Raw genomic sequence first — 27,447 nt, 5'->3', positions numbered from 1 at the left:
TATCTTTCTGCACCATTCTTCAACCTCGTATTACACCACCTTTACATAATTTAACCTCAACTTCACCTCACTCAGTTTTTTAACTTTACTTCAAACCATTCTCCATCCCTTACTCCATTCTTTCGAAAACCAGAACATCACTACTTCATTACCTTCATCATTACTAATTACCACAATACTCCAATTTCATAAACCTACACATCACGCACATACCAGCTACTTCGTACACACTCTCTCACACGTTACATGTCTCCACTATATCATTTCCTCTCGTATTCTAAATATTAAGGGACTGTATTTCCTACACTTTTCTACCTCCATAACACATCTCAAAGGACAAATTATTTTACGCTAACCCACAACAAACAAAACTACCACGCACCTTCTTTACAATCTTATCAATAACCAAAGGTCGTTCAAGTGTCTCTTTACTTACTGCACTTCACTGTATTTCACTTCACAATAGCTAACAACCTCTCCACAATTGGACTCTTTATAACTTCCACAAATTTTAATACTAACACATCACACCAGAAAGCCACTCACCATTACCAACATCAAGTTTCACCTTCATCATCTACATTTTCAATATTTCCTGTTCTCAACATCAGCACAACTCATTTGCCAAATACGGGTACCAATAAAACTTCTGATCCTGTCACACATAAATACTTCCTCACTACCATTATTCTTCACCACACGTAACTGAAATAATTAATTCTATGACTTGGGAAAGGGCCACGTCCTCACACACACACACCTCCATCCTACATTTCACCTCATATCAGGTATCTCCATCATTTCGACACACATCGTAAATTAACATAATTCCTATAATGTTGGATTTACGTGGGAGCTTCTCGTTCCAAACAACAATCAGCATCTGTACCTCAATGGGAAGGGCAATCAATTACACTTCCTGTACACCTTACATGTACTCCAACTTTCAACACACCAACAGACTTTCCTTTTCTCTCTGCATCTGCAATAGGGTCTTCGAACACCTTCTACTCTCTTCCTAATTTAAACAGTCATGGGTCTTACACTCATCACCTGGCTTATACAAAACTCCAAAAACTCAGTAATGCAACTCTCACGATCAAATTCCATAACAGCTCTCAAACATTACTAACTTGCTAGTCATTGTTTCTTACGTCTATACACTCCAACCACACCTATGTTCATTCACCTCTAAGAACTCTTGGGACTCATTCTCACTTTACTTAAACCTATGCCTTCTTCAAATCTCTCTTTTAAACATTTTACCCACATTGCCATTATCAACACAGCATCACTGACTCTACTCTTGGATATACTACCTTCAGTCAGACTTCCCTCTTTTCACAGTGCACCTACGATTAACACGCAAAAAAATTATTATAAATCATCCACATTTCTGCTCAACTCAGGTCTCCTCCTACTCTGCCATCCATAGCGTGTCAACTGCACCAATACCTACTCCTTCATTTTCATTCTTATCTCCAACATGCTACCAGCTCACACAAGGGACATCCAAGGATTAAGAATTGCCTGGGCAATGGGAATCTCCACCTCATACACTTTACACTCCTTCTCACAGAATACTTTCTTTTAAGTGTTTTCAGCTCATACACATCACCTACATTCCAAATATTTTGAGAATAAACCTATAAACCCTTATCAACTATCCTAAATTTTAGGGGATCAATCTACAGGGGGAACAAAATTTCTTTCATAACAATCAAACCAACATCCATTTTTTCTCTTTTTTACTTTCTATACTCGCTCTAAATTCTCTCATCCTCGCTACCTCATCAAAGTGAAATATTATTTGATTGGTCTTCTATTCGTACATCTCTCTACCAATTTCAAATGATATTTTACTCTCTGGGACAATACATATTCACCTCTATGGATTATCATTTCATCAAGTCACACACACTACTAAATCACCATATCACTAACTGTCCAAACTCAAATCTCGTAGGCAGGACATACAGGGGCAACATTAGCTAACAAACCATTCACCATCAAACTCTATTTTGCAGCAATTCCCCTTCACTTCATCACACCTCTTCACTATCACACCTCCTTCCTAACTTTTTTACATTTTCTCTGGGTTACTCTTTTATTTCCTCATTTAAACATTAACCTCCACACTCACACAACCTTATTTTATCTTTCTGCACCAATCTTCAACCTCGTATTACAACACCTTTACAAAATTTAACCTCAACTTCACCTCACTCAGGGTTTTAACTCTACTTCAAACCATACACCATCCCTTACTCCATTCTTTCGAAAACCAGAACATCACTACTTCATTACCTTCATCATTACTAATTACCACAATACTCCAATTTCATAAACCTACACATCACGCACATACCAGCTACTTCGTACACACTCTCTCACACGTTACATGTCTCCACTATATCATTTCCTCTCGTATTCTTAATGTTAAGGGACTGTACTTCCTACACTTTTCTACCTCCATAACACATCTCAAAGGATAAATTCTTTTACTCTAACCCACAACAAACAAAACTACCACACACAATATAAAGCTTCTTTACAATCTTATCAATAACCAAAGGTCGTTCAAGTGTCTCTTTACTTACTGCACTTCACTGTATTTCACTTCACAATAGCTAACAACCTCTCCACAATTGGACTCTTTATAACTTCCACAAATTTTAATACTAACACATCACACCAGAAAGCCACTCACCATTACCAACATCAAGTTTCACCTTCATCATCTACATTTTTAATATTTCCTGTTCTCAACATCAGCACAACTCATTAGCCAAATACGGGTACCAATAAAACTTCTGATCCTGTCACACATAAATACTTCCTCACTATCATTATTCTCCACCACAAATAACTGAAATAATTAATTCTATGACTTGGGAAAGGTCCACGTTTTCACACACACACACCTCCATCCGACATTTCACCTCATATCAGGTATCTCCATCATTTCGACACACATCGTAAATTAACATAATTCCTATGATGTTGGATTTATGTGGGAGCTTCTCGTTCCAAACAACAATCAGCATCTGTACCTCAATGGGAAGGGCCATCAATTACACTTTCTGTACACCTTAAATGTACTCAAACTTTCAATTCCTAATTTAAACAGTCACGGGTCTTACACTCATCACCTGACTTATACAAAACTCCAAAAACTCAATAATGCAACTCTCACGATCAAATTCCATAACAGCTCTCAAACATTACTAACTTGCTAGACATGGTTTCTTACGTCTATACACTCCAGCCACACCTATGTTCATTCACCTCTAAGTACTCCTGGGACTCATTCTCACTTTACTTAAACCTATGAATTCTTCCAATATCTCTTTTAAAACATTTTACCCGCATTGCCTTTATCAACACAGCATCACTCACTCTACTCTTGGATATACTACCTTCAGTCGGACTTCCCTCTTTTCACAGGGTACCTACGATTAACTCGCAAAAAATTATTATAAATCATCCACATTTATGCTCAATTCAGGTCTAATCCTACTCTGCCATACATAGCGTGTCAACTGCACCAATACCTACTCCTTCATTTACATTCTTATCTCCAACATGCTACCAGCTCACACCATGGACATCCAAGGATTAAGAATTGCCTGGGCAATGGGAATCTCCACCTCATACACTTTACACTCCTTCTCACAGAATACTTTCTTTTCAGTGTTTTCAGCTCATACACATCACCTATATTCCAAATATTTTGAGAATAAACCTATAAACCCTTATCAACTATCCTAAATTTTAGGGGATCAATCTACAGGGGGAACAAAATTTCTTTCATAACAATCAAACCAACATCCATTTTTTCTCTTTTTTACTTTCTATACTCGCTCCAAATTCGCTAATCCTCGCTACCTCAAAGTGAATTATTATTTGATTGGTCTTCTATTCGTACATCTCTCTACCAATTTCAAACGATATTTTACTCTCTGGGACAATACATATTCACCTCTATGGATTATCATTACATCACGTCACACACACTACTAAATCACCATATCACTAACTGTCCAAACTCAAATCTCGTAGGCAGGACATACCGGGGCAACATTAGTTCACAAACCATTCATCATCAAACTCTATTTGTCAGCAATTCCCCTTCACTTCATCACACCTCTTCACTATCACACTTCCTTCCTAACTTTTTTACATTTTCTCTGGGTTACTCTTTTATTTCCTCATTTAAACATTAACCTCCACACTGACACAACCTTATTTTATCTTTCTGCACCATTCTTCAACCTCGTATTACACCACCTTTACATAATTTAACCTCAACTTCACCTCACTCAGTTTTTTAACTTTACTTCAAACCATTCTCCATCCCTTACTCCATTCTTTCGAAAACCAGAACATCACTACTTCATTACCTTCATCATTACTAATTACCACAATACTCCAATTTCATAAACCTACACATCACGCACATACCAGCTACTTCGTACACACTCTCTCACACGTTACATGTCTCCACTATATCATTTCCTCTCTTATTCTAAATATTAAGGGACTGTATTTCCTACACTTTTCTACGTCCATAACACATCTCAAAGGACAAATTCTTTTACGCTAACCCACAACAAACATAACTACCACACACCTTCTTTACAATCTTATCAATAACCAAAGGTCGTTCAAGTGTCTCTTAACTTACTACACTTCACTGTATTTCACTTCACATTAGCTAACAACCTCTCCACAATTGGACTCTTTATAACTTCCACAAATTTTAATACTAACACATCACACCAGAAAGCCACTCACCATTACCAACATCAAGTTTCATATTCATCATCTACATTTTCAATATTCCTGTTCTCAACATCAGCACAACTCATTTGCCAAATACGGGTACCAATAAAACTTCTGATCCTGTCACACATAAATACTTCCTAACTATCATTACTCTCCACCACACATAACTGAAATAATTAATTCTATGATTAGAGAAAGGGCCACGTTTTCACACACACACACCTCCATCCTACATTTCACCTCATATCAGGTATCTCCATCATTTCGACACACATCGTAAATTAACATAATTCCTATAATGTTGGATTAACGTGGGAGCTTCTCGTTCCAAACAACAATCAGCATCTGTACCTCAATGGGAAGGGCCATCAATTACACTTTCTGTACACCTTACATGTACTCCAACTATCAATACACCAACAGACTTTCCTTTTCTCTCTGCATCTGCAATAGGGTCTTCGAATACCTTCTACTCTCTTCCTAATTTAAACAGTCACGGGTCTTACACTCATCACCTGGCTTATACAAAACTCCAAAAACTCAATAATGCAACTCTCACGATCAAATTCCATAACAGCTCTCAAACATTACTAACTTGCTAGTCATTGTTTCTTACATCTATACACTCCAACCACACCTATGTTCATTCACCTCTAAGAACTCTTGGGACACATTCTCACTTTACTTAAACCTATGGCTTCTTCAAATCCTTCTTTTAAACATTTTACACACATTGCCTTTATCAACACAGCATCACTCACTCTACTCTTCGATATACTACCTTCAGTCAGACTTCCCTCTTTTCACAGGGCACCTACGATTAAGTCGCAAACAATTATTATAAATCATCCACATTTCTGCTCAACTCAGGTCTCCCCCTACTCTGCCATACATAGCGTGTCAACTGCACCAATACCTACTCCTTCATTTACATTCTTATCTCCAACATGTTACCAGCTCACACAAGGGAGATCCAAGGATTAAGAATTGCCTGGGCAATGGGAATCTCCACCTCATACACTTTACACTCCTTCTCACAGAATACTTTCTTTTCAGTGTTTTCAGCTCATACACATCACCTATATTCCAAATATTTTGAGAATAAACCTATAAACCCTTATCAACTATTCTAAATTTTAGGGGATCAATCTACAGGGGGAACAAAATTTCTTTCATAACAATCAAACCAACATCCATTTTTTCTCTTTTTTACTTTCTATACTCGCTCTAAATTCTCTCATCCTCGCTACCTCATCAAAGTGAAATATTATTTGATTGGTCTTCTATTCGTACATCTCTCTACCAATTTCAAATGATATTTTACTCTCTGGGACAATACATATTCACCTCTATGGATTATCATTTCATCAAGTCACACACACTACTAAATCACCATATCACTAACTGTCCAAACTCAAATCTCGTAGGCAGGACATACAGGGGCAACATTAGCTAACAAACCATTCACCATCAAACTCTATTTTGCAGCAATTCCCCTTCACTTCATCACACCTCTTCACTATCACACCTCCTTCCTAACTTTTTTACATTTTCTCTGGGTTACTCTTTTATTTCCTCATTTAAACATTAACCTCCACACTCACACAACCTTATTTTATCTTTCTGCACCAATCTTCAACCTCGTATTACAACACCTTTACAAAATTTAACCTCAACTTCACCTCACTCAGGGTTTTAACTCTACTTCAAACCATACACCATCCCTTACTCCATTCTTTCGAAAACCAGAACATCACTACTTCATTACCTTCATCATTACTAATTACCACAATACTCCAATTTCATAAACCTACACATCACGCACATACCAGCTACTTCGTACACACTCTCTCACACGTTACATGTCTCCACTATATCATTTCCTCTCGTATTCTTAATGTTAAGGGACTGTACTTCCTACACTTTTCTACCTCCATAACACATCTCAAAGGATAAATTCTTTTACTCTAACCCACAACAAACAAAACTACCACACACAATATAAAGCTTCTTTACAATCTTATCAATAACCAACGGTCATTCAAGTGTCTCTTTAATTACTACACTTCACTGTATTTCACTTCACAATAGCTAATTACCTCTCCACAATTGGACTCTTTATAACTTCCACAAATTTTAATACTAACACATCACACCAGAAAGCCACTCACCATTACCAACATCAAGTTTCACCTTCATCATCTACATTTTTAATATTTCCTGTTCTCAACATCAGCACAACTCATTAGCCAAATACGGGTACCAATAAAACTTCTGATCCTGTCACACATAAATACTTCCTCACTATCATTATTCTCCACCACAAATAACTGAAATAATTAATTCTATGACTTGGGAAAGGTCCACGTTTTCACACACACACACCTCCATCCGACATTTCACCTCATATCAGGTATCTCCATCATTTCGACACACATCGTAAATTAACATAATTCCTATGATGTTGGATTTATGTGGGAGCTTCTCGTTCCAAACAACAATCAGCATCTGTACCTCAATGGGAAGGGCCATCAATTACACTTTCTGTACACCTTAAATGTACTCCAACTTTCAATTCCTAATTTAAACAGTCACGGGTCTTACACTCATCACCTGACTTATACAAAACTCCAAAAACTCAATAATGCAACTCTCACGATCAAATTCCATAACAGCTCTCAAACATTACTAACTTGCTAGTCATTGTTTCTTACGTCTATACACTCCAGCCACACCTATGTTCATTCACCTCTAAGTACTCCTGGGACTCATTCTCACTTTACTTAAACCTATGAATTCTTCCAATATCTCTTTTAAAACATTTTACCCGCATTGCCTTTATCAACACAGCATCACTCACTCTACTCTTGGATATACTACCTTCAGTCGGACTTCCCTCTTTTCACAGGGTACCTACGATTAACTCGCAAAAAATTATTATAAATCATCCACATTTATGCTCAATTCAGGTCTCCTCCTACTCTGCCATACATAGCGTGTCAACTGCACCAATACCTACTCCTTCATTTACATTCTTATCTCCAACATGCTACCAGCTCACACAAGGGACATCCAAGGATTAAGAATTACCTGGGCAATGGGAATCTCCACCTCATACACTTTACACTCCTTCTCACAGAATACTTTCTATTCAGTGTTTTCAGCTCATACACATCACCTATATTCCAAATATTTTGAGAATAAACCTATAGACCCTTATCAACTATTTTAGGAGATCAATCTACAGGGGGAACAAAATTTCTTTCATAACAATCAAACCAACATCCATTTTTTCTCTTTTTTACTTTCTGTACTCGCTCTACATTCTCTCATCCTCGCTACCTCATCAAAGTGAATTATTATTTGATTAGTCTTCTATTTGTACATCTATCTACCAATTTCAAACGATATTTTACTCTCTGGGACAATACATATTCACCTCTATGGATTATCATTACATCACGTCACACACACTACTAAATCACCTTATCACTAAATGTCCAAACTCAAATCTCGTAGGCAGGACGTACAGGGGCAACATTAGTTCACAAACCATTCACCATCAAACTCTATTTTTCAGCAATTCCTCTTCACTTCATCACACCTCTTCACTATCACACTTCCTTCCTAACTTTTTTACATTTTCTCTGGGTTACTCTTTTATTTCCTCATTTAAACATTAACCTCCACACTGACACAACCTTATTTTATCTTTCTGCACCATTCTTCAACCTCGTATTACACCACCTTTACATAATTTAACCTCAACTTCACCTCACTCAGTTTTTTAACTTTACTTCAAACCATTCTCCATCCCTTACTCCATTCTTTCGAAAACCAGAACATCACTACTTCATTACCTTCATCATTACTAATTACCACAATACTCCAATTTCATAAACCTACACATCACGCACATACCAGCTACTTCGTACACACTCTCTCACACGTTACATGTCTCCACTATATCATTTCCTCTCGTATTCTAAATATTAAGGGACTGTATTTCCTACACTTTTCTACCTCCATAACACATCTCAAAGGACAAATTATTTTACGCTAACCCACAACAAACAAAACTACCACGCACCTTCTTTACAATCTTATCAATAACCAAAGGTCGTTCAAGTGTCTCTTTACTTACTGCACTTCACTGTATTTCACTTCACAATAGCTAACAACCTCTCCACAATTGGACTCTTTATAACTTCCACAAATTTTAATACTAACACATCACACCAGAAAGCCACTCACCATTACCAACATCAAGTTTCACCTTCATCATCTACATTTTCAATATTTCCTGTTCTCAACATCAGCACAACTCATTTGCCAAATACGGGTACCAATAAAACTTCTGATCCTGTCACACATAAATACTTCCTCACTACCATTATTCTTCACCACACGTAACTGAAATAATTAATTCTATGACTTGGGAAAGGGCCACGTCCTCACACACACACACCTCCATCCTACATTTCACCTCATATCAGGTATCTCCATCATTTCGACACACATCGTAAATTAACATAATTCCTATAATGTTGGATTTACGTGGGAGCTTCTCGTTCCAAACAACAATCAGCATCTGTACCTCAATGGGAAGGGCAATCAATTACACTTCCTGTACACCTTACATGTACTCCAACTTTCAACACACCAACAGACTTTCCTTTTCTCTCTGCATCTGCAATAGGGTCTTCGAACACCTTCTACTCTCTTCCTAATTTAAACAGTCATGGGTCTTACACTCATCACCTGGCTTATACAAAACTCCAAAAACTCAGTAATGCAACTCTCACGATCAAATTCCATAACAGCTCTCAAACATTACTAACTTGCTAGTCATTGTTTCTTACGTCTATACACTCCAACCACACCTATGTTCATTCACCTCTAAGAACTCTTGGGACTCATTCTCACTTTACTTAAACCTATGCCTTCTTCAAATCTCTCTTTTAAACATTTTACCCACATTGCCATTATCAACACAGCATCACTGACTCTACTCTTGGATATACTACCTTCAGTCAGACTTCCCTCTTTTCACAGTGCACCTACGATTAACACGCAAAAAAATTATTATAAATCATCCACATTTCTGCTCAACTCAGGTCTCCTCCTACTCTGCCATCCATAGCGTGTCAACTGCACCAATACCTACTCCTTCATTTTCATTCTTATCTCCAACATGCTACCAGCTCACACAAGGGACATCCAAGGATTAAGAATTGCCTGGGCAATGGGAATCTCCACCTCATACACTTTACACTCCTTCTCACAGAATACTTTCTTTTAAGTGTTTTCAGCTCATACACATCACCTACATTCCAAATATTTTGAGAATAAACCTATAAACCCTTATCAACTATCCTAAATTTTAGGGGATCAATCTACAGGGGGAACAAAATTTCTTTCATAACAATCAAACCAACATCCATTTTTTCTCTTTTTTACTTTCTATACTCGCTCTAAATTCTCTCATCCTCGCTACCTCATCAAAGTGAAATATTATTTGATTGGTCTTCTATTCGTACATCTCTCTACCAATTTCAAATGATATTTTACTCTCTGGGACAATACATATTCACCTCTATGGATTATCATTTCATCAAGTCACACACACTTCTAAATCACCATATCACTAACTGTCCAAACTCAAATCTCGTAGGCAGGACATACCGGGGCAACATTAGTTCACAAACCATTCACCATCAAACTCTATTTTGCAGCAATTCTCCTTCACTTCATCTCACCTCTTCACTATCACACCTCCTTCCTAACTTTTTTACATTTTCTCTGGGTTACTCTTTTATTTCCTCAATTAAACATTAACCTCCACACTGACACAACCTTATTTTATCTTTCTGCATCATTCTTCAACCTTGTATTATACCACCTTTACAAAATTTAACCACATCTTCACCTCACTCAGGTTTTTAACTCTACTTCAAACCATACACCATCCCTTACTCCATTCTTTCGAAAACCAGAACATCACTACTTCATTACCTTCATCATTACTAATTACCACAATACTTCAATTTCATAAACCTACACATCACGCACATACCAGCTACTTCGTACACACTCTCTCACACGTTACATGTCTCCACTATATCATTTCCTCGCGTATTCTAAATATTAAAGTCTGTACTTCCTACTTTTTTCTACCTCCAGAACACATCTCAAAGGATAAATTCTTTTACGCTAACCCACAACAAACAAAACTTCCACACACAATATAAACCTTCTTTACAATCTTATCAATAACCAAGGGTCGTTCAAGTGTCTCTTTATTTACTACACTTCACTGTATTTCACTTCACAATAGCTAACAACCTCTCCACAATTGGACTCTTTATAACTTCCACAAATTTTAATACTAACACATCACACCAGAAAGCCACTCACCATTACCAACATCAAGTTTCACCTTCATCATCTATATTTTCAATATTTCTTGTTCTCAACATCAGCACAACTCATTTGCCAAATACGGGTACCAATAAAACTTCTGATCCTGTCACACATAAATCCTTAATCACTATCATTATTCTCCACCACACATAACTGAAATAATTAATTCTATGACTTGGGAAAGGGCCACGTCCTCACACACACACACCTCCATCCTACATTTCACCTCATATCAGGTATCTCCATCATTTCGACACACATCGTAAATTAACATAATTCCTATAATGTTGGATTTACGTGGGAGCTTCTCGTTTCAAACAACAATCAGCATCTGTACCTCAATGGGAAGGGTCAACAATTACATTTTCTGTACACCTTACATGTACTCCAACTTTCAATACACCAACAGACTTTCCTTTTCTCTCTGCATCTGCAATAGGGTCTTCCAACACCTTCTACTCTCTTCCTAATTTAAACAGTCACGGGTCTTACACTCATCACCTGGCTTATACAAAACTCCAAAAACTCAATAATGCAACTCTCACGATCAAATTCCATAACAGCTCTCAAACAATACTAACTTGCTAGTCATTGTTTCTTACGTCTATACACTCCAACCACACTTATGTTCATTCACCTCTAAGTACTCCTGGGACTCATTCTCACTTTACTTAAACCTATGCCTTCTTCCAATCTCTCTTTTAAACATTTTACCCACGATGCCTTTAACAACACAGTATCACTCACTCAACTCTTGGATATACTACCTTCAGTCGGACTTCCCTCTTTTCACAGTCCACCTACGATTAACTCGCAAAAAATTATTATAAATCATCCACATTTCTGCTCAACTCAGGTCTCCTCCTACTTTGCCATACATAGCGTGTCAACTGCACCAATACCTACTCCTTCATTTACATTCTTATCTCCAACATGCTACCAGCTCACACAAGGGACATCCAAGGATTAAGAATTGCCTGGGCAATGGGAATCTCCACCTCATACACTTTACACTCCTTCTCACAGAATACTTTCTATTCAGTGTTTCCAGCTCATACACATCACTTATATTAAAAATATTTTGAGAATAAACCTATAAACCCTTATCAACTATCCTAAATTTTAGGGGATCAATATACAGGGGGAACAAAATTTCTTTCATAACAATCAAACCAACATCCATTATTTCTCTTTTTTACTTTCTATACTCGCTCTAAATTCTCTCATCCTCGCTGCCTCATCAAAGTAAATTATTATTTGATTGGTCTTCTATTCGTATATCTCTCTACCAATTTCAAACGATATTTTACTCTCTGGGACAATACATATTCACCTCTATGGATTATCATTTCATCAAGTCACACACACTACTAAATCACCATATCACTAACTGTCCAAACTCAAATCTCGTAGGCAGGACATACCGGGGCAACATTATTTCACAAACCATTCACCATCAAACTCTATTTTTCAGCAATTCCCCTTCACTTCATCTCACCTCTTCACTATCACACCTCCTTCCTAACTTTTTTACATTTTCTCTGGGTTACTCTTTTATTTCCTCAATTAAACATTAACCTCCACACTAACACAACCTTATTCTATCTTTCTGCATCATTCTTCAACCTCGTATTATACCACCTTTACAAAATTTAACCTCAACTTCACCTCACTCAGGTTTTTAACTCTACTTCAAACCATACACCATCCCTTGCTCCATTCTTTCGAAAACCAGAACATCACTACTTCATTACCTTCACCATTACTAATTACCACAATATTGCAATTTCATAAACCTACACATCACGCACATACCAGTTACTTCGTACACCCTCTCTCACACGTTACATTTCTCCACTATATCATTTCCTCTCGTATTCTAAATATTAAGGGACTGTACTTCCTACACTTTTCTACCTCCATAACACATCTCAAAGGATAAATTCTTTTACGCTAACCCACAACAAACAAAACTACCACACACAATATAAACCTTCTTTACAATCTTATCAATAACCAAAGGTCGTTCAACTGTCTCTTTACTTACTGCACTTCACTGTATTTCACTTCACAATAGCTAACAACCTCTCCACAATTGGACTCTTTATAACTTCCACAAATTTTAATACTAACACATCACACCAGAAAGCCACTCACCATTACCAACATCAAGTTTCACCTTCATCATCTACATTTTCAATATTTACTGTTCTCAACAACAGCACAACTCATTTGCCAAATATGGGTACCAATAAAACTTCTGATCCTGTCACACATAAATACTTAATCACTATCCTTATTCTCCACCACACATAACTGAAATAACTAATTCTATGACTTGGGAAAGGGCCACGTTTTCACACACACACACCTCCATCCTATATTTCACCTCATATCAGGTATCTCCATCATTTCGACACACATCGTAAATTAACATAATTCCTATAATGTAGGATTTACGTGGGATCTTCTCGTTCCAAACAACAATCAGCAATGTACCTCAATGGGAAGGGCCATCAATTACACTTTCTGTACACCTTACATGTACTCCAACTTTCAATACACCAACAGACTTTCCTTTTCTCTCTGCATCTGCAATAGTGTCTTCGAACACCTTCTAGTCTCTTCGTAATTTAAACAGTCACGGGTCTTATACTCATCACCTGGCTTATACAAAAACTCAATAATGTAACTCTCATGATCAAATTCCATAACAGCTCTCAAACATTACTAACTTGCTAGTCATTGTTTCTTACGTCTATACACTCCAACCACACTTATGTTCATTCACCTCTAAGAACTCTTGGGACTCATTCTCACTTTACTTCAACCTATGCCTTCCTCCAATCTCTCTTTTAAACATTTTACCCACATTGCCTTTAACAACACAGTATCACTCACTCAACTCTTGGATATACTACCTTCAGTCGGACTTCCCTCTTTTCACAGTGCACCTATGATTAACTCCAAAAAAAATTATTATAAATCATCATTTCTGCTCAACTCAGGTTTCCTCCTACTTTGCCATATATAGCGTGTCAACTGCACCAATACCTACTCCTTCATTTTCATTCTTATCTCCAACATGCTACCAGCTCACACAAGGGACATCCAAGGATTAAGAATTGCCTGGGCAATGGGAATCTCCACCTCATACACTTTACACTCCTTCTCACAGAATACTTTCTATTCAGTGTTTCCAGCTCATACACATCACTTATATTAAAAATATTTTGAGAATAAACCTATAAACCCTTATCAACTATCCTAAATTTTAGGGGATCAATATACAGGGGGAACAAAATTTCTTTCATAACAATCAAACCAACATCCATTATTTCTCTTTTTTACTTTCTATACTCGCTCTAAATTCTCTCATCCTCGCTGCCTCATCAAAGTAAATTATTATTTGATTGGTCTTCTATTCGTATATCTCTCTACCAATTTCAAACGATATTTTACTCTCTGGGACAATACATATTCACCTCTATGGATTATCATTTCATCAAGTCACACACACTACTAAATCACCATATCACTAACTGTCCAAACTCAAATCTCGTAGGCAGGACATACCGGGGCAACATTATTTCACAAACCATTCACCATCAAACTCTATTTTTCAGCAATTCCCCTTCACTTCATCTCACCTCTTCACTATCACACCTCCTTCCTAACTTTTTTACATTTTCTCTGGGTTACTCTTTTATTTCCTCAATTAAACATTAACCTCCACACTAACACAACCTTATTCTATCTTTCTGCATCATTCTTCAACCTCGTATTATACCACCTTTACAAAATTTAACCTCAACTTCACCTCACTCAGGTTTTTAACTCTACTTCAAACCATACACCATCCCTTGCTCCATTCTTTCGAAAACCAGAACATCACTACTTCATTACCTTCACCATTACTAATTACCACAATATTGCAATTTCATAAACCTACACATCACGCACATACCAGTTACTTCGTACACCCTCTCTCACACGTTACATTTCTCCACTATATCATTTCCTCTCGTATTCTAAATATTAAGGGACTGTACTTCCTACACTTTTCTACCTCCATAACACATCTCAAAGGATAAATTCTTTTACGCTAACCCACAACAAACAAAACTACCACACACAATATAAACCTTCTTTACAATCTTATCAATAACCAAAGGTCGTTCAACTGTCTCTTTACTTACTGCACTTCACTGTATTTCACTTCACAATAGCTAACAACCTCTCCACAATTGGACTCTTTATAACTTCCACAAATTTTAATACTAACACATCACACCAGAAAGCCACTCACCATTACCAACATCAAGTTTCACCTTCATCATCTACATTTTCAATATTTACTGTTCTCAACAACAGCACAACTCATTTGCCAAATATGGGTACCAATAAAACTTCTGATCCTGTCACACATAAATACTTAATCACTATCCTTATTCTCCACCACACATAACTGAAATAACTAATTCTATGACTTGGGAAAGGGCCACGTTTTCACACACACACACCTCCATCCTATATTTCACCTCATATCAGGTATCTCCATCATTTCGACACACATCGTAAATTAACATAATTCCTATAATGTAGGATTTACGTGGGATCTTCTCGTTCCAAACAACAATCAGCAATGTACCTCAATGGGAAGGGCCATCAATTACACTTTCTGTACACCTTACATGTACTCCAACTTTCAATACACCAACAGACTTTCCTTTTCTCTCTGCATCTGCAATAGTGTCTTCGAACACCTTCTAGTCTCTTCGTAATTTAAACAGTCACGGGTCTTATACTCATCACCTGGCTTATACAAAAACTCAATAATGTAACTCTCATGATCAAATTCCATAACAGCTCTCAAACATTACTAACTTGCTAGTCATTGTTTCTTACGTCTATACACTCCAACCACACTTATGTTCATTCACCTCTAAGAACTCTTGGGACTCATTCTCACTTTACTTCAACCTATGCCTTCCTCCAATCTCTCTTTTAAACATTTTACCCACATTGCCTTTAACAACACAGTATCACTCACTCAACTCTTGGATATACTACCTTCAGTCGGACTTCCCTCTTTTCACAGTGCACCTATGATTAACTCCAAAAAAAATTATTATAAATCATCATTTCTGCTCAACTCAGGTTTCCTCCTACTTTGCCATATATAGCGTGTCAACTGCACCAATACCTACTCCTTCATTTTCATTCTTATCTCCAACATGCTACCAGCTCACACAAGGGACATCCAAGGATTAAGAATTGCCTGGGCAATGGGAATCTCCACCTCATACACTTTACACTCCTTCTCACAGAATACTTTCTATTCAGTGTTTCCAGCTCATACACATCACTTATATTAAAAATATTTTGAGAATAAACCTATAAACCCTTATCAACTATCCTAAATTTTAGGGGATCAATATACAGGGGGAACAAAATTTCTTTCATAACAATCAAACCAACATCCATTATTTCTCTTTTTTACTTTCTATACTCGCTCTAAATTCTCTCATCCTCGCTGCCTCATCAAAGTAAATTATTATTTGATTGGTCTTCTATTCGTATATCTCTCTACCAATTTCAAACGATATTTTACTCTCTGGGACAATACATATTCACCTCTATGGATTATCATTTCATCAAGTCACACACACTACTAAATCACCATATCACTAACTGTCCAAACTCAAATCTCGTAGGCAGGACATACCGGGGCAACATTAGTTCACAAACCATTCACCATCAAACTCTATTTTTCAGCAATTCCCCTTCACTTCATCTCACCTCTTCACTATCACACCTCCTTCCTAACTTTTTTACATTTTCTCTGGGTTACTCTTTTATTTCCTCAATTAAACATTAACCTCCACACTAACACAACCTTATTCTATCTTTCTGCATCATTCTTCAACCTCGTATTATACCACCTTTACAAAATTTAACCTCAACTTCACCTCACTCAGGTTTTTAACTCTACTTCAAACCATACACCATCCCTTGCTCCATTCTTTCGAAAACCAGAACATCACTACTTCATTACCTTCACCATTACTAATTACCACAATATTGCAATTTCATAAACCTACACATCACGCACATACCAGTTACTTCGTACACCCTCTCTCACACGTTACATTTCTCCACTATATCATTTCCTCTCGTATTCTAAATATTAAGGGACTGTACTTCCTACACTTTTCTACCTCCATAACACATCTCAAAGGATAAATTCTTTTACGCTAACCCACAACAAACAAAACTACCACACACAATATAAACCTTCTTTACAATCTTATCAATAACCAAAGGTCGTTCAACTGTCTCTTTACTTACTGCACTTCACTGTATTTCACTTCACAATAGCTAACAACCTCTCCACAATTGGACTCTTTATAACTTCCACAAATTTTAATACTAACACATCACACCAGAAAGCCACTCACCATTACCAACATCAAGTTTCACCTTCATCATCTACATTTTCAATATTTACTGTTCTCAACAACAGCACAACTCATTTGCCAAATATGGGTACCAATAAAACTTCTGATCCTGTCACACATAAATACTTAATCACTATCCTTATTCTCCACCACACATAACTGAAATAACTAATTCTATGACTTGGGAAAGGGCCACGTTTTCACACACACACACCTCCATCCTATATTTCACCTCATATCAGGTATCTCCATCATTTCGACACACATCGTAAATTAACATAATTCCTATAATGTAGGATTTACGTGGGATCTTCTCGTTCCAAACAACAATCAGCAATGTACCTCAATGGGAAGGGCCATCAATTACACTTTCTGTACACCTTACATGTACTCCAACTTTCAATACACCAACAGACTTTCCTTTTCTCTCTGCATCTGCAATAGTGTCTTCGAACACCTTCTAGTCTCTTCGTAATTTAAACAGTCACGGGTCTTATACTCATCACCTGGCTTATACAAAAACTCAATAATGTAACTCTCATGATCAAATTCCATAACAGCTCTCAAACATTACTAACTTGCTAGTCATTGTTTCTTACGTCTATACACTCCAACCACACTTATGTTCATTCACCTCTAAGAACTCTTGGGACTCATTCTCACTTTACTTCAACCTATGCCTTCCTCCAATCTCTCTTTTAAACATTTTACCCACATTGCCTTTAACAACACAGTATCACTCACTCAACTCTTGGATATACTACCTTCAGTCGGACTTCCCTCTTTTCACAGTGCACCTATGATTAACTCCAAAAAAAATTATTATAAATCATCATTTCTGCTCAACTCAGGTTTCCTCCTACTTTGCCATATATAGCGTGTCAACTGCACCAATACCTACTCCTTCATTTTCATTCTTATCTCCAACATGCTACCAGCTCACACAAGGGACATCCAAGGATTAAGAATTGCCTGGGCAATGGGAATCTCCACCTCATACACTTTACACTCCTTCTCACAGAATACTTTCTATTCAGTGTTTCCAGCTCATACACATCACTTATATTAAAAATATTTTGAGAATAAACCTATAAACCCTTATCAACTATCCTAAATTTTAGGGGATCAATATACAGGGGGAACAAAATTTCTTTCATAACAATCAAACCAACATCCATTATTTCTCTTTTTTACTTTCTATACTCGCTCTAAATTCTCTCATCCTCGCTGCCTCATCAAAGTAAATTATTATTTGATTGGTCTTCTATTCGTATATCTCTCTACCAATTTCAAACGATATTTTACTCTCTGGGACAATACATATTCACCTCTATGGATTATCATTTCATCAAGTCACACACACTACTAAATCACCATATCACTAACTGTCCAAACTCAAATCTCGTAGGCAGGACATACCGGGGCAACATTAGTTCACAAACCATTCACCATCAAACTCTATTTTTCAGCAATTCCCCTTCACTTCATCTCACCTCTTCACTATCACACCTCCTTCCTAACTTTTTTACATTTTCTCTGGGTTACTCTTTTATTTCCTCAATTAAACATTAACCTCCACACTAACACAACCTTATTCTATCTTTCTGCATCATTCTTCAACCTCGTATTATACCACCTTTACAAAATTTAACCTCAACTTCACCTCACTCAGGTTTTTAACTCTACTTCAAACCATACACCATCCCTTGCTCCATTCTTTCGAAAACCAGAACATCACTACTTCATTACCTTCACCATTACTAATTACCACAATATTGCAATTTCATAAACCTACACATCACGCACATACCAGTTACTTCGTACACCCTCTCTCACACGTTACATTTCTCCACTATATCATTTCCTCTCGTATTCTAAATATTAAGGGACTGTACTTCCTACACTTTTCTACCTCCATAACACATCTCAAAGGATAAATTCTTTTACGCTAACCCACAACAAACAAAACTACCACACACAATATAAACCTTCTTTACAATCTTATCAATAACCAAAGGTCGTTCAACTGTCTCTTTACTTACTGCACTTCACTGTATTTCACTTCACAATAGCTAACAACCTCTCCACAATTGGACTCTTTATAACTTCCACAAATTTTAATACTAACACATCACACCAGAAAGCCACTCACCATTACCAACATCAAGTTTCACCTTCATCATCTACATTTTCAATATTTACTGTTCTCAACAACAGCACAACTCATTTGCCAAATATGGGTACCAATAAAACTTCTGATCCTGTCACACATAAATACTTAATCACTATCCTTATTCTCCACCACACATAACTGAAATAACTAATTCTATGACTTGGGAAAGGGCCACGTTTTCACACACACACACCTCCATCCTATATTTCACCTCATATCAGGTATCTCCATCATTTCGACACACATCGTAAATTAACATAATTCCTATAATGTAGGATTTACGTGGGATCTTCTCGTTCCAAACAACAATCAGCAATGTACCTCAATGGGAAGGGCCATCAATTACACTTTCTGTACACCTTACATGTACTCCAACTTTCAATACACCAACAGACTTTCCTTTTCTCTCTGCATCTGCAATAGTGTCTTCGAACACCTTCTAGTCTCTTCGTAATTTAAACAGTCACGGGTCTTATACTCATCACCTGGCTTATACAAAAACTCAATAATGTAACTCTCATGATCAAATTCCATAACAGCTCTCAAACATTACTAACTTGCTAGTCATTGTTTCTTACGTCTATACACTCCAACCACACTTATGTTCATTCACCTCTAAGAACTCTTGGGACTCATTCTCACTTTACTTCAACCTATGCCTTCCTCCAATCTCTCTTTTAAACATTTTACCCACATTGCCTTTAACAACACAGTATCACTCACTCAACTCTTGGATATACTACCTTCAGTCGGACTTCCCTCTTTTCACAGTGCACCTATGATTAACTCCAAAAAAAATTATTATAAATCATCATTTCTGCTCAACTCAGGTTTCCTCCTACTTTGCCATATATAGCGTGTCAACTGCACCAATACCTACTCCTTCATTTACATTCTTATCTCCAACATGCTACCAGCTCACACAAGGGACATCCAAGGATTAAGAATTGCCTGGGCAATGGGAATCTCCACCTCATACACTTTACACTCCTTCTCACAGAATACTTTCTTTTCAGTGTTTTCAGCTCATACACATCACCTATATTCCAAATATTTTGAGAATAAACCTATAAACCTTTATCAACTATCCTAAATTTTAGGGGATCAATCTACAGGGGGAACAAAATTTCTTTCATAACAATCAAACCAACATCCATTTTTTCTCTTTTTTACTTTCTATACTCGCTCTAAATTCTCTCATCCTCGCTACCTCATCAAAGTGAATTATTATTTGATTGGTCTTCTATTCGTACATCTCTCTACCAATTTCAAACGATATTTTACCCTCTGGGACAATACATATTCACCTCTATGGATTATCATTTCATCAAGTCACACACACTACTAAATCAAAATATCACTAACTGTCCAAACTCAAATCTCGTAGGCAGGACATACCGGGGCAACATTAGTTCACAAACCATTCATCATCAAACTTTATTTTTCAGCAATTCCCCTTCACTTCATCTCACCTCTTCATTATCACACCTCCTTCCTAACTTTTTTACATTTTCTCTGGGTTACTATTTTAATTCCTCAATTAAACATTAACCTCCACACTGACACAACCTTATTTTATCTTTCTGCATCATTCTTCAACCTTGTATTATACCACCTTTACAAAATTTAACCTCATCTTCACCTCACTCAGGTTTTTAACTCTACTTCAAACCATACACCATCCCTTGCTCCATTCTTTCGAAAACCAGAACATCACTACTTCATTACCTTCATCATTACTAATTACCACAATACTCCAATTTCATAAACCTACACATCACGCACATACCAGTTACTTCGTACACACTCTCTCACACGTTACATGTCTCCACTATATCATTTCCTCTCGTATTCTAAATATTAAGGGGCTGTACTTCCTACACTTTTCTACCTCCATAACACATCTCAAAGGATAAATTCTTTTACGCTAACCCACAACAAACAAAACTACAGCACACAATATAAACCTTCTTTACAATCTTATCAATAACCAAGGGTCGTTCAACTGTCTCTTTACTTACTACACTTCACTGTATTTCACTTCACATTAGCTAACAACCTCTCCACAATTGGACTCTTTATAACTTCCACAAATTTTAATACTAACACATCAAACCGGAAAGCCACTCACCATTACCAACATCAAGTTTCACCTTCATCATCTACATTTTCAATATTTCCTGTTCTCAACATCAGCACAACTCATTTGTCAAATACGGGTACCAATAAAACTTCTGATCCTGTCACACATAAATACTTAATCACTATCCTTATTCTCCACCACACATAACTGAAATAATTAATTCTATGACTTCGGAAAGGGCCACGTTTTCACACACACACACACCTCCATCCTACATTTCACCTCATATCAGGTATCTCCATCATTTCGACACACATCGTAAATTAACGTAATTCCTATAATGTTGGATTTACGTGGGAGCTTCTCGTTTCAAACAACAATCAGCATCTGTACGTCAATGGGAAGGGCCATCAATTACACTTTCTGAACACCTTACATGTACTCCAACTTTCAATACACCAACAGACTTTCCTTTTCTCTCTGCATCTGCAATAGGGTCTTCGAACACCTTTTACTCTCTTCCTAATTTAAACAGTCACGGGTCTTACACTCATCACCTGGCTTATACAAAACTGCAAAAACTCAATAATGCAACTCTCATGATCAAATTCCATAACAGCTCTCAAACATTACTAACTTGCTAGTCATTGTTTCTTACGTCTATACACTCAACCCACACTTATGTTCATTCACCTCTAAGAACTCTTGGGACTCATTCTCTCTTTACTTAAACCTATGCCTTCTTCCAATCTCTCTTTTAAACATTTTACCCACATTGCCTTTAACGACACAGTATCACTCACTCAACTCTTGGATATACTACCTTCAGTTGGACTTGCCTCTTTTCACAGTGCACCTACGATTAACTCGCAAAAAATTATTATAAATCATCCACATTTCTGCTCAACTCAGGTCTCCTCCTACTTTGCCATACATAGCGTGTCAACTGCACCAATACCTACTCCATCATTTACATTCTTATCTACAACATGCTACCAGCTCACAAAAGGGACATCCAAGGATTAAGAATTGCCTGGGCAATGGGAATCTCCACCTCATACACTTTACACTCCTTCTCACAGAATACTTTCTTTTCAGTGTTTCCAGCTCATACACATCACCTACATTCCAAATATTTTGAGAATAAACCTATAAACCCTTATGAACTATCCTAAATTTTCGGGGATCAATCTACAGGGGGAACAAAATTTCTTTCAAAACAATCAAACCAACATCCATTTTTTCTCTTTTTTACTTTCTGTACTCGCTCTAAATTCTCTCATCCTCGCTACCTCATCAAAGTGAATTATTATTTGATTGGTCTTCTAATCGTACGTCTCTCTACCAATTTCAAATGATATTTTACTCACTGGGACAATACATATTCACCTCTATGGATTATCATTTCATCAAGTCACACACACTACTAAATCACCATATCACTAACTGTCCAAACTCAAATCTCGTAGGCAGGACCTACAGGGGCAACATTAGTTCACAAACCATTCACCATCAAACTCTATTTTGCAGCAATTCCCCTTCACTTCATCACACCTCTTCACTATCACACCTCCTTCCTAACTTTTTTACGTTTTCTCTGGGTTACTTCTTTATTTCCTCATTTAAACATTAACCTCCACACTGACACAACATTATTTTATCTTCTCTGCACCATTTTTCAACCTCGTATTATACCACCTTTACAAAATTTAACCTCTCCTTCACCTCACTCAGGTTTTTAACTCTACTTCAAACCATACACCATCCCTTACTCCATTCTTTCGAAAACCAGAACATCACTACTTCATTACCTTCATCATTACTAATTACCACAATACTCCAATTTCATAAACCTACACATCACGCACATACCAGCTACTTCTTACACATTCTCTCACACGTTACATGTCTCCACTATATCATTTCCTCGCGTATTCTAAATATTAAGGGACTGTACTTCCTACATTTTTCTACCTCCATAACATATCTCAAAGGATAAATTCTTTTACGCTAACCCACAACAAACAAAAGTACCACACACAATATAAACCTTCTTTACAATCTTATCAATAACCAAGGGTCGTTCAAGTGTCTCTTTATTTACTACACTTCACTGTATTTCACTTCACAATAGCTAACAACCTCTCCACAATTGGACTCTTTATAACTTCCACAAATTTTAATACTAACACATCACACCAGAAAGCCACTCACCATTACCAACATCAAGTTTCACCTTCATCATCTATATTTTCAATATTTCTTGTTCTCAACATCAGCACAACTCATTTGCCAAATACGGGTACCAATAAAACTTCTGATCCTGTCACACATAAATACTTCCTCACTATCATTATTGTCCACCACACCTAACTGAAATAATTAATTCTATGACTTGGGAAAGGGCCACGTCCTCACACACACACACCTCCATCCTTCATTTCACCACATATCAGGTATCTCCATCATTTCGACACACATCGTAAATTAACATAATTCCTATAATGTTGGATTTACGTGGGAGCTTCTCGTTCCAAACAACAATCAGCATCTGTACCTCAATGGGAAGGGCCATCAATTACACTTTCTGAACACCTTACATGTACTCCAACTTTCAATACACCAACAGACTTTCCTTTTCTCTCTGCATCTGCAATAGGGTCTTCGAACACCTTTTACTCTCTTCCTAATTTAAACAGTCACGGGTCTTACACTCATCACCTGGCTTATACAAAACTCCAAAAACTCAATAATGCAACTCTCACGATCAAATTCCATAACAGCTCTCAAACATTCCTAACTTGCTAGTCATTGTTTCTTACGTCTATACACTCCAACCACACCTATGTTCATTCACCTCTAAGAACTCTTGGGACTCATTCTCACTTTACTTCAACCTATGCCTTCCTCCAATCTCTCTTTTAAACATTTTACCCACATTGCCTTTATCAACACAGCATCACTCACTCTACTCTTGGATATACTACCTTCAGTCAGACTTAACTCTTTTCAAAGGGCACCTACGATTAACTCATAAAAATTTATTATAAATCATCCACGATTCTGCTCAGCTCAGGTTTCCTCCTACTCTTCCATCCATAGCGTGTCAACTGCACCAATACCTACTCCTTCATTTTCATTCTTATCTCCAACATGCTACCAGCTCACACAAGGGACATCCAAGGATTAAGAATTGCCTGGGCAATGGGAATCTCCACCTCATACACTTTACACTCCTTCTCACAGAATACTTTCTTTTCAGTGTTTCCAGCTCATACACATCACCTATATTCCAAATATTTTGAGAATAAACCTATAAACCCTTATCAACTATCCTAAATTTTAGGGGATCAATCTACAGGGGGAACAAAATTTCTTTCATAACAATCAAACCAACATCCATTTTTTCTCTTTTTGACTTTCTATACTCGCTCTAAATTCTCTCATCCTCGCTACCTCATCAAAGTGAATTATTATTTGACTGGTATTCTATTTGCACGTCTCTCCACCAATTTCAAACGATATTTTACTCTCTGGGACAATACATATTCACCTCTATGGATTATCATTTCATCAAGTCACACACACTACTAAATCACCATATCACTAACTGTCCAAACTCAAATCTCGTAGGCAGGACGTACAGGGGCAACATTAGTTCACAAACCATTCACCATCAAACTCTATTTTTCAGCAATTCCCCTTCACTTCATCACACCTCTTCACTATCACACCTCCTTCCTAACTTTTTTACATTTTCTCTGGGTTACTTCTTTATTTCCTCATTTAAACATTAACCTCCACACTGACACAACATTATTTTATCTTCTCTGCACCATTTTTCAACCTCGTATTATACCACCTTTACAAAATTTAACCTCAACTTCACCTCACTCAGGTTTTTAACTCTACTTCAAACCATACACCATCCCTTACTCCATTCTTTCGAAAACCAGAACATCACTACTTCATTACCTTCATCATTACTAATTACCACAATACTCCAATTTCATAAACCTACACATCACGCACATACCAGCTACTTCGTACACACTCTCTCACACGTTACATGTCTCCACTATATCATTTCCTCGCGTATTCTAAATATTAAGGGACTGTACTTCCTACATTTTTCTACCTCCATAACACATCTCAAAGGATAAATTCTTTTACGCTAACCCACAACAAACAAAACTTCCACACACAATATAAACCTTCTTTACAATCTTACCAATAACCAAGGGTCGTTCAAGTGTCTCTTTATTTACTACACTTCACTGTATTTCACTTCACAATAGCTAACAACCTCTCCACAATTCGACTCTTTATAACTTCCACAAATTTTAATACTAACACATCACACCAGAAAGCCACTCACCATTACCAACATCAAGTTTCACCTTCATCATCTATATTTTCAATATTTCTTGTTCTCAACATCAGCACAACTCATTTGCCAAATACGGGTACCAATAAAACTTCTGATCCTGTCACACATAAATACTTCCTCACTATCATTATTCTCCACCACACCTAACTGAAATAATTAATTCTATGACTTGGGAAAGGGCCACGTCCTCACACACACACACACCTCCATCCTACATTTCACCTCATATCAGGTATCTCCATCATTTCGACACACATCGTAAATTAACATAATTCCTATAATGTTGGATTTACGTGGGAGCTTCTCGTTCCAAACAACAATCAGCATCTGTACCTCAATGGGAAGGGCCATCAATTACACTTTCTGAACACCTTACATGTACTCCAACTTTCAATACACCAACAGACTTTCCTTTTCTCTCTGCATCTGCAATAGGATCTTCGAACACCTTCTACTCTCTTCCTAATTTAAACAGTCACGGGTCTTACACTCATCACCTGGCTTATACAAAACTGCAAAAACTCAATAATACAACTCTCATGATCAAATTCCATAACAGCTCTCAAACATTACTAACTTGGTAGTCATTGTTTCTTACGTCTATACACTCAACCCACACTTATGTTCATTCACCTCTAAGAACTCTTGGGACTCATTCTCACTTTACTTCAACCTATGCCTTCCTCCAATCTCTCTTTTAAACATTTTACCCACATTGCCTTTATCAACACAGCATCACTCACTCTACTCTTGGATATACTACCTTCAGTCGGACTTCCCTCTTTTCACAGGGTACCTACGATTAACTCGCAAAAAATTATTATAAATCATCCACATTTATGCTCAATTCAGGTCTCCTCCTACTCTGCCATACATAGCGTGTCAACTGCACCAATACCTACTCCTTCATTTACATTCTTATCTCCAACATGCTACCAGCTCACACAAGGGACATCCAAGGATTAAGAATTGCCTGGGCAATGGGAATCTCCACCTCATACACTTTACACTCCTTCTCACAGAATACTTTCTTTTCAGTGTTTCCAGCACATACACATCACCTATATTCCAAATATTTTGAGAATAAACCTATAAACCCTTATCAACTATCCTAAATTTTAGGGGATCA

The 27,447-nt window shown here is 37.1% G+C and overlaps 1 long non-coding RNA gene across 20 annotated transcripts in view; it reads right to left on the bottom strand.

Annotated features, from left to right (window-relative positions):
* LOC126340122 (uncharacterized) overlaps positions 1–27,447 on the bottom strand; it is a 138,492-nt gene that overhangs the window by 41,202 nt on the left and 69,843 nt on the right. For 3 of the 20 annotated variants that reach the window (XR_007565134.1, XR_007565132.1, XR_007565135.1), the window contains exons 1-2: positions 12,114–12,298; positions 9,686–9,951 (exon numbers count right to left, since the gene is read on the bottom strand). This is a non-coding gene — a long non-coding RNA (uncharacterized LOC126340122). Of the gene's footprint in view, positions 1–24; positions 47–1,189; positions 1,456–3,152; positions 3,327–3,554; positions 4,590–5,254; positions 6,405–6,443; positions 6,576–7,401; positions 7,577–9,685; positions 9,952–11,888; positions 11,924–12,113; positions 12,299–22,661; positions 23,903–27,447 lie in introns of those variants that run through there. The other 17 variants (XR_007565121.1, XR_007565116.1, XR_007565122.1 and 14 more) reach the window with 12 other exon arrangements.

This window comes from Schistocerca gregaria, chromosome 1, assembly GCF_023897955.1.
Source record: "Schistocerca gregaria isolate iqSchGreg1 chromosome 1, iqSchGreg1.2, whole genome shotgun sequence".
Lineage (NCBI taxonomy): Eukaryota > Metazoa > Arthropoda > Insecta > Orthoptera > Acrididae > Schistocerca > Schistocerca gregaria.
The sequence above is the reverse complement of the archived record's forward strand: the minus strand, read 5'-3'. Positions and strand labels throughout refer to the sequence as shown.